Source organism: Trichechus manatus, unplaced genomic scaffold, assembly GCF_000243295.1.
Source record: "Trichechus manatus latirostris isolate Lorelei unplaced genomic scaffold, TriManLat1.0 scaffold00026, whole genome shotgun sequence".
Classification (NCBI taxonomy): domain Eukaryota; kingdom Metazoa; phylum Chordata; class Mammalia; order Sirenia; family Trichechidae; genus Trichechus; species Trichechus manatus.
In genome coordinates this window covers 19148661-19163007 of record NW_004443962.1, presented here as the reverse complement: position 1 = coordinate 19163007, position 14347 = coordinate 19148661, and the positions used below count along the sequence as shown (strand labels likewise).

At 38.7% G+C, this 14347-nt stretch overlaps 1 protein-coding gene across 12 annotated transcripts in view; it reads right to left on the bottom strand.

Moving 5' to 3' along the window:
* Positions 1 to 14347, bottom strand: part of ZBTB20 (zinc finger and BTB domain containing 20) — a 920614-nt gene that overhangs the window by 527436 nt on the left and 378831 nt on the right. For 11 of the 12 annotated variants that reach the window (XR_002823602.1, XM_023728689.1, XM_023728690.1 and 8 more), the window contains one exon: positions 11596 to 11669. The gene's annotated coding sequence lies outside the window, so the exon portion shown is untranslated. Of the gene's footprint in view, positions 1 to 11595; positions 11670 to 13074; positions 13249 to 14347 lie in introns of those variants that run through there. The other variant, XM_023728696.1, reaches the window with a different exon arrangement.

The window sequence follows — 14347 nt, the reverse complement described above, 5'->3', positions numbered from 1 at the left end:
GGAGTGTGCTGTCACAGTATAGGGAGAGCAATTAGGGTCACATAGCAATGTACGTATAAATTTTTGTATGAGAGACTAACTTGAATTGTAAACTTTCACTTAAAGTACAACAATAAAATAAAATAAAATAAAAAACAAAAAACGAAAAAGAAATACAAGTCCTCCTCAAATTCTGAAGTAAACTTTAAGAGAGGATTCAAAGTAAATGCATGAATGTTATGAGCACATGCATACGTACATTTTACTTTTCAATTATTTTGGTCTCGTACTATTCTTCAGCTCTCCTTTAATTAATATTTTTTTAGTATCTACTATGTGTTTTTCCAGTGTATTCAGAATGAAATCCAAATTCCTCACCATGGTTACTTCCCTGACCTTACCTCCGGTCTGTCCCCCTTTGCTCACTTTGCTCTAGTCACTCTGGAATCCTTTTAGTTCCTTGAATACATGTTTCTCATTGCCTCAGGGCTTTGCACATGCTGTTTCTCTCTAGAGCATTTTTTCTCCTCCCATACTCCCATCCCCATCCCAAACTATCCACCTGGCTGATTCTTCCTATCCTTCAAGTCTCAACTTAAATGCCACTTTTTCTGAGAATTCTTTCCAAAGCACCCAATGGAAAGTATAATAGATCTCCTCCACCCATTAGCTTGCATATACAGCTCTTTCATGGGCCACAATTTTGTAATTTTATAATTATTTGTTTACAGTTGGCCCTCAGTATCCACGGGTTCACATCTGTGGATTCAACCAAACTCGGATCAAAACTTTTCAGGGAAAAAAAAAATTTCCAAAGAGCAAAACTTGAATTTGCCCAGCACCGAGCACTCTGCTGCATCCACACGAATGAAGTGATGTGTAGCATCCCCTGCTGTAGCCTCCCGCCATCTCACACATCGTCAGTCTCTCCCCAGAACTGGTTGTTGAGCATCGTTCGCCTCACAGCTCATTCTTTCACTACCTGTGTTGTGTGCACCTTGTTTCTGTGAAAAAATGGTTCCTACAAAGCAATTAAGTGGTCAAAGCAATGTCTCAAAGGCTAAGAGGAAGCATAAAGTGCCATCTCTCCATGAGAAAACTAAAATCTTAGATTTTTTGGAAACATGGCATGTCACTTGCTGAAGTGGGCCATAAGGTCAGTAAGAACGAATCGAGTGTTCACACAATAAAGCAGTAAGAAGCTGAAATCTGTGGAAGTGTTAGTGCTGTCCCTACAATGGCAAAAATGGGCATTCTGGTTTGTGATAAAGTGCTTGCAAAGACTGAGAAAACACTAAGTGTTAAGTGTAAGCATTAACAACTATTTACATAGCATTTACTTTGTATTAGGTATTGTAAGCAATCTAGAGATGATTCAAAGTATACAGGAGGATATGCATAGGTTATATGCTAATACTACAACATTTTATATAAGGGATTTTTGGTATACATGGGGGGTAGAGGGGTGGTGGTGGCCCTGGAACCAATCCCCTGCGGATACTGAGGGACGACTGTACTTATTTAATGTCTGATTCCCTTAGGAGACTTTAAGTTCCATAAAGGACTACAAAATCGTTTCTATGTTGCCATTATTAAGCATTGTTGAATGCTGAATTAATGATTATATTATAGTAGATTCTGTAGATTTTGTTGTTGTTAGCTGCCCTCAAGTCGGCCCCTGATTCTTGGTGACCCCATACACAATGGAACTGAAATGCGAACCAGTCCTGCGCCATCCCCATGATGAGTTGTGGGTAGGGCTGTTGTGATCCATAGGATTTTCACTGGCTGATTTTTGGAAGTAGACCGCCAGGTCATTCTTCCTAGTTCATTCTGGAAGCTCTGCTGAAAACCTGTTCAGCATCATAACAACAACAAGCCTCCACTGACAGACGGGTGGTGGCTGTCCATGAGGTCTATTGGCTGGGAATTGAAGCCAGGTGTCCTGAACAGAAGGTGAGAATTCTACAACTGAACCCAGAGTAGAACTGCCCCATATGGTTTCCAAGGAGTGGCTGGTGGGTTTGAACTGCTGATCTTTTGGTTAGCAGCCTAGCTCTTAAGCATTGCGCCACCAGGGTTCCTCATAGAGTTTAGAAATATTAATTAAATACATATTCTAACCCCAAAGAATTTACTTTTTAGTAAGGGGAAAGGTAAACACATAAATATTTTTATAAAATATAGAAGTAATCATGGCTTTAAAAACTATAGATGGGTGCTATATCAGCCTCCAGTGGCTGCTGTAACAAATTACCACAGACTTGATGGCTTTGAACAACAGAAACGTATTCTCTCATAGTTGTGGAGGCTAGAAGTCTGAAATTAAGTTGTCAGCAAAGCCATGCTCCCTCTGAAGTCTCTAGGGAAGAATCCTTCCTTGTCTCTTCCAGCTTCTGGTGGCCCCAGGCGTTTCTTGGCTTATGGTAGCCTAACTCCACTCTGCTGCCTACCTCCTTTTTCACCTGGCCTTCTTTTCTGTGTGTCTCTGTGTCCAAATCTCTCTCCTTTCTTAATAAAGACACCAATTAATGAATTTAGGGTCTACCTGAAATCCAAAATGATTTCATCTTGAGATCCTTAACTAATTATACCTTCAATATTCTATTTCCAAATAAGGTCACATTCAGAGGTTACAGGTGGACATTTTAGGGGAACACTATTCAATCCACTACAGGTTCTAAGTGAGTATGATACACAGGAGAAAGTGGATTATTTCTGGCTAGTTTAAAGATGGAAGGTTTCACAGAGTTAATAGCATTCAAAGTGGACTTGAAAGGATGGGCTCGGTTTGCATGTAAAAACAGAAGGATGGGCATTCCAGATAGTGGAAACAATATTAATAAAGGTGGGTAAGGGAGTTTGGTCCACGTGTAGGGTACATAAAATCAAGTAGGTGAAGATAAAGTCAGAAATGAGGTCAGAATTAGATTTTAGAATGCCATGAATATTGGATATGGATTGCTTTGTAGTTGTTATGGATTCCTCTGCAGATAAGTATTGAAGTGCTGGCTACTGTACCTGTGGATGTGATCCTGTTTGGAAATAGGGATTTTCTTTTGTTATTTTAATGAGGTTATACCAACATAGAGTGGGTCTTAAATCCAATCACTTCTGAGTTATAAAAGGGGCAGAATAGACGGAGAGACGCATACAGGGGGAAGACAGTCATCATGGGAGTATCATCTATGAGCAAAGGAACTTCAAGGATTTCCGGAAGTCACCAGAAACTAGGAGAGAGACCCACAGAAAAATATGACAAGGCCAAGACTTTCAGCCTACAGAACTATGAGAAAATAAGTTTCTTTTCTTCAAAGCCACCCATTTGTGGTATTTCTGTTATGGCAGCACTAGATAACTAAGACAGTAGTCAATATAGGATTATTCAATGTCTCCGTCTGAATCTGTTGGTGAAGAATGTTGAATACACCATGGACTGCCAGAAGAATGAACAAAAGAGTCTTGGAAGAAGTACAGCCAGAATGCTCCTTATAATCGAGGATGGTGAGACTTCGTCTCACATATTTGGACATTTTATCAGGAGGGACCAGTCCCTGGAGAAGGATATCATGCTTGGTAAAATAGAAGGTTGGCAAAAAAGAGGAAGACCCTCAACAAGATGGATTGACACAGTGGCTGCAACAATGGGCTCAAACATAGCCACCATTCTGAGGATGGTCCAAGACTGAGCAGTGTTTCATTCTGTTGTACATAGGGTTGCTATGAATCAGAACCGACTCAACAGCACTTAACAACAAATGTCTGAACTAAGTGTAACATTATTTTAGGGCTCCTGCTTCAGAAAGGTTAAGAGGGCAGTAGTGCTTAGGATTAACTACTGGTCTCTCTCTCCTGTCTCTCCCAATTAGGAGCTATTGTAGGCAAGAAGAGATGAGAGCCTGGCTAAGACAGAGGTAACAAAGAAGGAGAATTAACAAGACTTGGCCACTTACTGGACATCTGGGAGGGAGAAGAGGCAAAAAAAGATATACTTTGAGCCAAGATGACATGGAAAATTGGGGTGAAGAAAATTTAGATAGTCAAAAAGAGGATGATTTTGATTTATGAGGATAAATTCAGTTTTGATATACTGACTCTGAGAAGCTAGTATGATATCTAGTTAAAGATTTATATGAGGAAGTTGGAAACGCAGGAACAGAGTTTGGGAGAGATATCAAGATGAGAGATGTACATTTGTGAAGTTATCAATAGTAAAACAACCAAAGTCATGCAAATCTGAGAAGCAGCATCAAATCATGGAAAGAATATGAACATGCAATTTGACAGTCATGTTCAAATCCTATCTCTATCATTTACCTGTTGTATGGTCTTGGGTCAATTGCTTAATCTCTCAGCTTTATCATATATAAAATGGGCAAATAATATTATCCCTTAGTTAGGATTACATGAGTTGAGTATTTAAAAGGCTTATTATCTTTAGAGTGGCTTTCCTATTTTGGGCATGATTCTCGGTAAGAAATACATTTATTTCACAATTCGGTATCATAAAAATATGATACACAATTTTTAAAAATTTCTTTTTCACTTGATTCTACTTCATGGAAAACATACTGACTGTGATCCTATACACTGACTTCATGACCTACAAATGGGTTGCAAATTGCAATTTGGAAAACACTGATCCTCTGTACATTCTGGTTCTCTTCCTTCTCGTCTTTTGTAACTACTGGTCCCAAGAAGAATCCTACACTCAGATCATACCATTACTACTCACTGTTCCCTCAGATTTCACTTTTACTACTCTCTGTGGCACAGCTGGTTTGTGATCAGCTGCTAACCTAAAGACTGACAGTTTGAACCCATCCAGCAGCACCAGGGAAGAAAGGTCTGGCAATCTGCTTCCATAAAGATTACAGCCAAGAAAACCTCATGGAACAGTTCTACACTGTAACACAGGGAGTCACCCTGAGTCAAAATCAGCTCGACAGCCACCAGTCTTTTGGTTTTCTTCTTGAGTTTCTTGTTAATATATCATTTCTTGATGGCCCAGAAGAAATGGTGATCACACAGTTATTTACTTCCTCTGCTGTACCTACATGACTCTTTGCCTATAAGACAGATGCAACTGCTTCCCAAATAGAATATGGAACTTCTGATGGCAGGAAATAGGTTTTATTTATCTGTGTATCCTCACAAACTGATTTGTTCATAGGAGGTAGAGAATAGATGCTAATTTATTATTATAGAGAAAGGAGAGAGGAGGTTTAAGGAAAGAACCTGGAAGACCACCTACATCTAGGGCCCTGCTCTGGCATCCCCGTGCCTCAGTTCCGCCTTCTCCATATGCCAACATTTCCACAGAATTTTAAAGGGCAGAATTATTACTCTGAGTCAGAATCAACTCGATCGCAATGGCTTTGGGTTTTTTTTTTTTTTTTGGTGTATTTAGGGCACAGAGACTTACTTAGGCCACTAACTCTTTGCATACAGGAACTTAAAGATTCTTCACGGTGGAGGCAGGGAAGTTCTGGGAGAAATAAAATAAATTTGAGGAAAAAAAGTAAGATGTGTTCAGAACTTACCTCTGGGTGAAATAATAGAAAATTTCCTACATTGGCCTCTTTGGATTGCTAAATGTCATAATCCAATAAAGGCAACCTGAAATAAATTACCAGGGCAAGTAATTCATTTTAAATTATTAAAGTTTATTTCATTTTTTCTCAGGCCCTGAAAAACTTTCGTCTGATGGAGATGACCCCTGGAAACAGTGACATTGTGACAGCATGCGTGATGCATGCTCTCAGAAGGTCTGAATTCCATGTCACAACGGCTCTGTTCAGATAACTGGTTTTGTCATGCCTGTAAGCTCAATTAAACTACTGAAGTTTCTAACGGTCCTCTGTCCACTTTCCAAATCTTCATAAAGAATATTAAGTCAACCAAATCAATTTGCTTCTATATGATTTGTAAGACAATCAAAGCCATATCAAAATGTATGGGAAAAATGAAAAAACAACTTTTTTTGGTGGCAATTAATGTTTTCAGAATACCCCTTTATAGACTAATTTTGGACTGCTCCTTTGTGGAGGAGACTACAATCGACCAGGTCTTAAATACCAGCCTTAGGCAATTTGTTCCTCAGAAAGTACGGCTTAGACCCCAGAGTGGAGGAAAGGTCGAAGCCTCAGCGTCTACAGTTAGGTCCACTCCCAAACCCAGATGCCTAGGGATGGTTGGTACTGGTGGTCAGTTTGGTTTGTAACCTGTTTTTCCTACCCTGGGCCTCAGTTTACTTATTTTAAAATGAAATCATTGGGCTTTTATTTCTTTTACATCCTTTCTGGGTATAATGCTTGATGATGCTCTGCCCTTAAATGCCATTTCCTTCAATTTTTTATCTTAAAAATGGTAACTGTGTTGCTAAAATTGTTTGATGTACTTAAATATTATTCAACATGGTAACAATGCAATTCACTAGGCCTAAATTTTATCATTCTAGTTTTGCCTCAGAGGCCAAGTTTTATGAGAGCCTTAATTTGCATCACCAGAAGCTGATTTAATAAAAATGAATGGACTTCTTTTGAAAATAAATTAAAAGTAGTGGGGGCCGGGGTGGGGTGGGTACCACAGATAACCTTGGAAGCAAAAAAAAAAACCCCAGGAAATTAAGCTTTTTGTTTTTTTTGTTAGGTGCCATCGAGTCAGTTCCGACTCACAGTGACCCATGCACAACAGAAGAAAACACTGCCTGGTCCTGAGCCACCCTCACAATCCTTGTTATACTTGAGCCCATTGTTGCAGCCACTGTGTCAATCCATCTCCTTGAGGGTCTTCCCCTTTTTCACTGACCCGCTACTTTACCAAGCACAAGGGTGGATTACTGTATGGGTTTCAGATGTGGTGAAACCCTCATGAAATTCTTCACTACAGATTAGTAAGCAAAAGTAAATCATGATTAACCTGCTTACTGGATCATCCACCCCTATGAGGGACTGTAAATTTGAAAACAGGCTTTGATTCCATAGGAAGGTGCTGCGGGGTTGGGAGAGACAGACCCTAGCCATATCTAGAAGCAGAATCTGTGATGTGGTGAAAATATGTGAAATTGCTCACTACAGATTAGCAAGTAAGCATAAGTAAGCCTGTGCTTACCTTGCTTACTGGATAATCCGACCTTGACCAAATATAATGTCCTCTCCAGGAACTGGTCCCTCCTGATAACATGTCCAAAGTAAGAAAGACATAGTCTCGCCATCCTCACTTCTACAAGGGGCACTCTGGTTATACTTCTTCCAAGACAGATTTGTTTCTTCTTTTGGCAGTCCATGGAATATTCAATATTCTTTGCCAACACCATAATTCAAATTCATCAATTCTTCTTTGGTCTTCCTTATTCATTGTTCAGCTTTCACATGCATATGAGGCGACTGAAAATACCATAGCTTGAGTCGGACGTACCTTAGTCCTCAAGGTGACATCTTTTCTTTTTAACACTTTAAAGAGACCTTTTGCAGCAGATTTGCCCAATGCAATACGTCGCTGCTGTTTCCAAGGGCATTAACTGTGGATCCAAGTAAAATGAAATGCTTGACAACTTCAGTCTTTACTCCATTTATCATGATGTTGCTTATTGGTCCAGTTGTGAGGATTTTTGTTTTCTTTATGTTGAGGTGTAATCCACACTGAAGGTTGTAATCTATGATTTTCATCAGTAAGTGCTTCAAGTCCTCTTCACTTTCAGCAAGCAAGGTTGTGTCATCTGCATATTGCAGGTTGTTAATGAGTCTTCCCCCAATCCTGAAGTTGCATTGTTCTTCATGTAGTCCAGCTTCTCGGATTATTTACTGAGCATATAGGTTGAATAAGTATAGTGAAAGGATACAACACTGATGCACAGCTTTCCTGATTTTAAACCATGCAGTATCCCATTGTTTTGTTCAAACAACTGCCTCATGATCTATGTTCAGATTCCTCACAACCAAAAAAACAAAACAAAACAAAACAAAAAAAACTTGCTGTCGTAGAGTCGATTCCGACTCATAGTGACCCTATAGGACAGAGTAGAATTGCCCCCTGGGTTTCCAGGAAGCAGCTGGTGGATTCGAACTGTGACTTTTTGGTTAGCAGCTGAGCTCTTAACCACTACGCCACCAGGGCTCCAGGTTCCTTATGAGCATGATTAAGTGTTCTGGAATTCCCATTCTTCACATTGTTATCCATAATTTGTTATGATCCACACAGTCGAATATCTTTTTGTAGTCAATAAAAACACAGGTAAACATCTCTCTGGTATTCTCTGCTTTCAGCCACAATCCATCTGACATCAGCATTGATATCCCTCGTTCCATGACATCCCTCATTCCACATCCTCTTCTGAATCTGGCTTGTATTTCTGGTAGCTTCCTGTTGATGTACTGCTACAGATATTTTTGAATTATCTTCAGCATAATTTTGCTTGCATGTAATATTAATGATATTGTTCGATAATTTCTGTATTCTGTTGGATCACCTTTCTTTGGAATGGGCACAAATATGGATCTCTTCCAGTCAGTTGGCCAGGTAGCTGTCTTCCAAATTTCTTGGCATAGACGAGTGAATGCTTCCCGGCTTGCATTCGTTTGTGGAAGCATTTCAATTAGTATTCCATCAGTTCCTGGAGCCTTGTTTTTCAACAATGCCTTCAGTGCAGCTTGGATTTCTTCCTTCAGTATCATCAGTTCTTGATCATATGCTACCTCCTGAAATGGCTGCACATCGACCAATTCGTTTTGGTACAGTGTCTCTGTGTACTCCTTCCATCTTCTTTGGATGCTTCCTGCATTATTCAATTTTTTGCCTATAGAATTCCTCAACATTCCAACTTGAGGCTTAGATTTTTTTCTTCAGTTCTTTCAGCTTGAGAAATGCCAAGTGTGTTCTTCCCTTTTGGTTTTCTAACTCCAGGTCTTTCCACATTTCAGTATAACACTTTACTTTGTCTTCTTGAGCTGCTCTTTGAAATCTTTTGTTCAGCTCTTTTACTTCATCATCGCTTCCTTTTGCTTTAGCTACTCTACATTTAAGAGCAAGTTTCAGAGTCTCTTCTGACATCCATTTTGGTTGTTTTTTTTTTCTTTTCTGTCTTTTTAATGACTTTTTGCTTTCTTCATGTATGATATCTTTGATGTCATCCCATAACTCTCCTGGTCTTTGTTCATTAGTGTTCAATTCATCAAATCTATTCTTGGGATGGTCTCTAAATTCAGATGTGATATACTCAAGGTCATACTTTGGCTCTTGTGAATTTGTTTTAATTTTCTTCAGAATCAACTTGAACTTGCATGTGAGCAATTCACGGTCTGTTCTGCAGTTGGCCCCTGGCCTTGTTCTGACTGATGATATTGAGCTTTTCCCTCATCTCTTTCCACAGATGTAGTGGATTTGATTCCTGTGCATTTCATCTGGCAAGGTCCATGTGTATAGCCACCATTCATGTTGCTGAAAAAAGTTATTGCTAAAGAATAAGTCATTGGTCTTGCAAAATTCTATCATGCAATCTACAGCATTGTTTCTATAACCAAGGTCATATTTTCTAATTACTGATCCTTCTTCTTTGTTTCCAACTTTCAGATTCCAATCACCAGCAGTTATCCAAAAGCCTGACAGACAAGTGGTGGAAATCAAACTTAGAAGAGATCAAAGTGTTCTGAGTGATAAAGAATGTTGTGGTATTCAATGCTGAGACACTGGCCCTGGCTTTTTATGCACTGAATGCAGAAGCTTCAAATCACAACTTTGCAAGTCCCTGGCCTCTTGTCACATTTCCTTGAAACACAGTCCACTGTGTGGCAATAAGACAAACTGAGGTGGCACAACACCATCTTTCCTTGAGTCAGATAGACTGTCTTTAGAGACAGCCAGTTTATGGAATATAAGACAAACAACTTTAATGGAAAACTCCTGAAGATTATTTGACAAACCAAAAGAATGTGGTATGCGTGACACTTCTCATTATGGTTAGGAGAAAGAAGTGTAAAGTCAATGAGGAGAAAGACTGGGAGATTGATGCATAATGTAATATTATGAAGAGGCTTATCATTGGCAAATTTCCTTATAATTGTCTTCCCAGTGTCAAAAAGTTTCATTCAACCCTTCTTCACAATAAATATTCTCTCTGACAAAATGAATTCTAAGGTTCTGACTTTATGAATTTTGTAATAGTACTAATAATAACAGCAACTTCTTGATCGTCTTTCATTGTGCTGGGCACTGAGAGTTATAAAGATGAATAAGAAATAGTCCCTGTTCTCTGAGATCTTGCTGTCTATAGGTTTAAACTGTTGTGATTATGAGAAAAATAACAATAACCATCATTTACTCATCATATCATCCAGACATTGTGCTCAGTGGGCAACATACATAAGCTGCCAAAGCTCCTAACAGTGAGGTGATCTTGCTCTGTCCATGCTCCATCTCTGAAAGAAACTGACCTAGCAGGAATCTGGACAATATTATTTAGACAATTCAGAACAGAAATGCCTATAGTCAACACACAAGACCTACAGTCAATAGTGAAAGAGTCCAGTGGACTGACGTCAAGACAGAAGAATCTGAATCACCTTTAGTGTACTCTGTTGGACATGTACTATGGCCTTCTGAAAACCACGATGCAGTGTACCCACACCCAGCATTCCAACGACTCAAGGAGATGAATCTTTAGGAATATTTATATTGAAGTATTTTAAGATGCTCTAGCTAAAGACCTTGAAACACATTAAACTGCAAAACTTAGGAAGTCATCATAAGCTTCTGGATTTCATTACCAAAATGTACATTTTGATCTAAAATTTTAAAAAATCCAGATTGACTTTCCTTGTAGTATTTCCCAACCTTTGTACTCAGCATTAAAATACTTTTCTTTTTACCCCCACCAAGTATAAGCTTCTGTTTTCTTACCCTGGGCATCTGAATCTTTTATATGCTCGGGTTCTATTCACTGCTTGTTATTCAGACTTTGAAATCCCAAATGTTAATTGTTCTTCCAAGTACATTGACAAAACAGCAGCTAAATAAGGGTAGACCAGACTGTGGTAGACTCTGACATGCATTTATGGAACAATGGGACTCTGAGAGACAGCCTTGTAGCTCACGGGAAGACATAAGATGAGCTATTTTGACTGCTTTGTAGCAGAATGGGGAACACACGCACACAAGGGAATTTTGCATTTTACTTAGTTTTGCCCAAAGTCCTCAAGGCAACAGAATCTGTGATGTCATCATGAACTTTCTCTTTCCATTTCCATTGCCACAAAGGCTAAAAATTACTAATGACATCACAAAGAAAAATGGAACCTTCTGTTACCTTTGATGAAACTTGTACAAAATCAGAGAATCCTTCCTGACAGGGTGTATGTCACTGTGCTCACATGCATTGGGTGACACCCTCCCTAACAAAATTCAAACCAGCCAAAAGAAAGGATTCAAAATTTAGGTTCAATAAAAAGACACACTGAATATCCAGCCCAGCTTATTATTATTTTTTCTACAGAAGGAAATCATTTAAGCTTCCATATTTCTTCAAGGACATTCATATTTTTACTCATGTCCAAGGTTTCTATCTCTTTTCGGGGGCTGGTCACAGAAACACAGAGGAAGGTACAGGAAGTGTCCACTTACAGGAATGCACTGCAGCTCAATCTTTTGTTTTTAAGGTGCGGTGATATCAGCCTCTAAATGTAACTTCAGGCAGTCTGAAAAGAAACAGGTTAAATCTCTTTCAGTTATAATTGGTATTTCAGATTTAATTAAAAATTAAACTTTCATAATGTTTCACCATCCAAAGCAATGCATTATCAGTCAAGCGTGGCTTTTTTTTTGGTAAAAGAAAAAGAAAAAAAAAACCTCCTCCCAGAGTAGTTTTTTAATGAAAAGAAAAGGATCTAAAGAGGGAAAAAAAGCAATTCTGAAAACAAAATATGCCTCCAAGTTAAGAACTTCATAATGATATAACTGGAAACTCAGCCTCTCTGAATTTTAGCTATATTCTGATTTTTTTAAAATAACTCTTAAGCAACATTTTCACAGCCTAGAGGATTACATACAATCTTAACTGCAGAGAAGAAAGAACAACTATGGGTCTGACTACACATGTTAAAGGGAAAGTATGACTTCAAACTGAATTGGAAAAAGTGTTAGATCTACGACTTTCAAATGTTTGAAGTGGTGGTGGCGCAGATGGTGAAGTAGAGGTATACGAATATATTTAGTAAAACAAAATGCCCATTGCCATGTACTGCGTGCCCCATCTCACATGATATTGGAAATCTTGTCACATGCAGCCACTGGTGTTTGAAGCACAACTGGAAGATCATAAGGGTTTGAACCAGCCCTCCCAACTTAGATAACTGTAAGCACTCATGCTTATTTTCTAAAATGTATTTTTAATCTTTGGATTAAGACTCCAAGACTTAACATCTCTAAGTACGTCATAAATATCTGGGCTTATAACACTGTATTATTTATTTTTTTCCAATTCTGTTCTTTCTTCATACAACACCACCTATAAATAATAGTTCTTAAAAACCCACAACAGATCAAGTCATCCCTAATTTTTGCTTCAAAAGCTGACATGACAGGATTTAGAAAGGTATAGGTTTTTTATGTATAATAAAGATAATATAATTGTCTTTCTTTTACTTTACAGCATGGCAATACTTTTTTTTATATTTGTAGAACTACATGGGGTATGTTTATGGCCAGCTTCACATTAGTGCAAAGTAATATTTTAATATTTCCACATAGCAGGATCATAAATCACCACTGAAATTACATCTATTATTAGAAAATGTATCTAATTCTGAATTCTGTTTCCTTTTCCCCTTGAAACGTACAGAAGAATATTTTGGATATTGTATTTCATATATAGAGATATTAAATGCAAACTTCCTCAGATTCACACTAAATTCACCCACGAATGGGATTATTGTTGTTGTTAAGTGCCATCGACTCGATTCCCACTCATAGTGACCCTATATACAACAGAATGAAGCATTGCCCAGTCCTGCGCCATCCTCACAATCGTTGCTATGTTTGAGCCCACTGCTGAAGCCACTGTGTCAATCCATCTTGTTAAGGGTCTTCCTCTTGTTTGCTGACCCTCTACTTTACCAAGCATGATATCCTTCTCCAGGGACTGATCCATCCTGATAACATGTCCAAATACATTAGATGAAGTCTCTGATCCTTGATCATAAGGAACATTCTGGCTGTACTTTACTTCTTCCAAGACAGATTTGTTGGTTCTTCTGGCTGTTCACGGTATTCATGGTATATTCAATATTCTTTGCTAACACCATAATTCAAATGATCAGTTCTTCTTTGGTCTTCCTTATTTGTTGCCTAGCTTTCATATGCATATGAAGTGATTGAAAATACCATGGTTTGGGTTGGGTGCACCTTAGTCCTTTGCTTTTTAACAGTTTAAAGAGTGCTTTTAACACTTTAAAGAGGTCTTTTGCAGCAGATTTGCCCAATACAATATGTCATTTGATTTCATGACTGCTGCTTCCATGGGCGTTGATTATAGATCCGAGTAAAATGAAATTCTTGACAACTTCAGTCCTTTCTCCATTTATCACGATGTTGCTCAGTGGTCCAGTTGTGAGGATTTTTGTTTCCTTTATGTTGAGGTGTCATCCATACTAAAGGTTATAGTCTTTGATCTTCATCAGTAAGTGCTTCAAGTCCTCTTCACTTTCAGCAAGTAAGGTTGTGTCATCTGCATATTGCAGGTTGTTAATGAGTCTTCCCCCAATCCTGATGCCACATTCTTCTTCATATAGTCCAGCTTCTCTGATTATGTGCTCAGCATACAGACTGAAGAAGTATGGTGAGAGGATACAACCCTGATGCATAACTTTCCTGACTTAAACCATGTAATATCCCCCTGTTGTTTGAACAACTGCCTCTTGGTCTATGTACAGTTTCCTCAGGAGCACAACTAAGTGTTCTGGAATTCCCATTCTTTGCAATGTTATTCATAATTTGTTATGATCCATACAGTTGAATGCCTTTGTATAGTCAATAAAACACAGGTAAACATCTTTCTGGTATTCTCTGTTATCAGCCAAGGTCCATCTGACATCAGCAATGACATCCCGTGTTCCATGCCCTCTTCTGAATCTGGCTTGAACTTCTGGCAGTTTCCTGTTAATGTACTGCTGCAACCACTTCTGAATGATCTTTATGAAAATTTTACTTGTGTGGACTTACGGCAAAATGGCGCTCTAGGCAGAAGCACCACACCGTCCCTCCACAGCAAAGATGTGAAAAACTAAGCCGAACAGTGAAAACAACAATCCTGAAACCCTAAAACATCAAATGAAGAGATAAAGAACTCAGCCAAGCACCAAATGGAGTGAGAAAACTG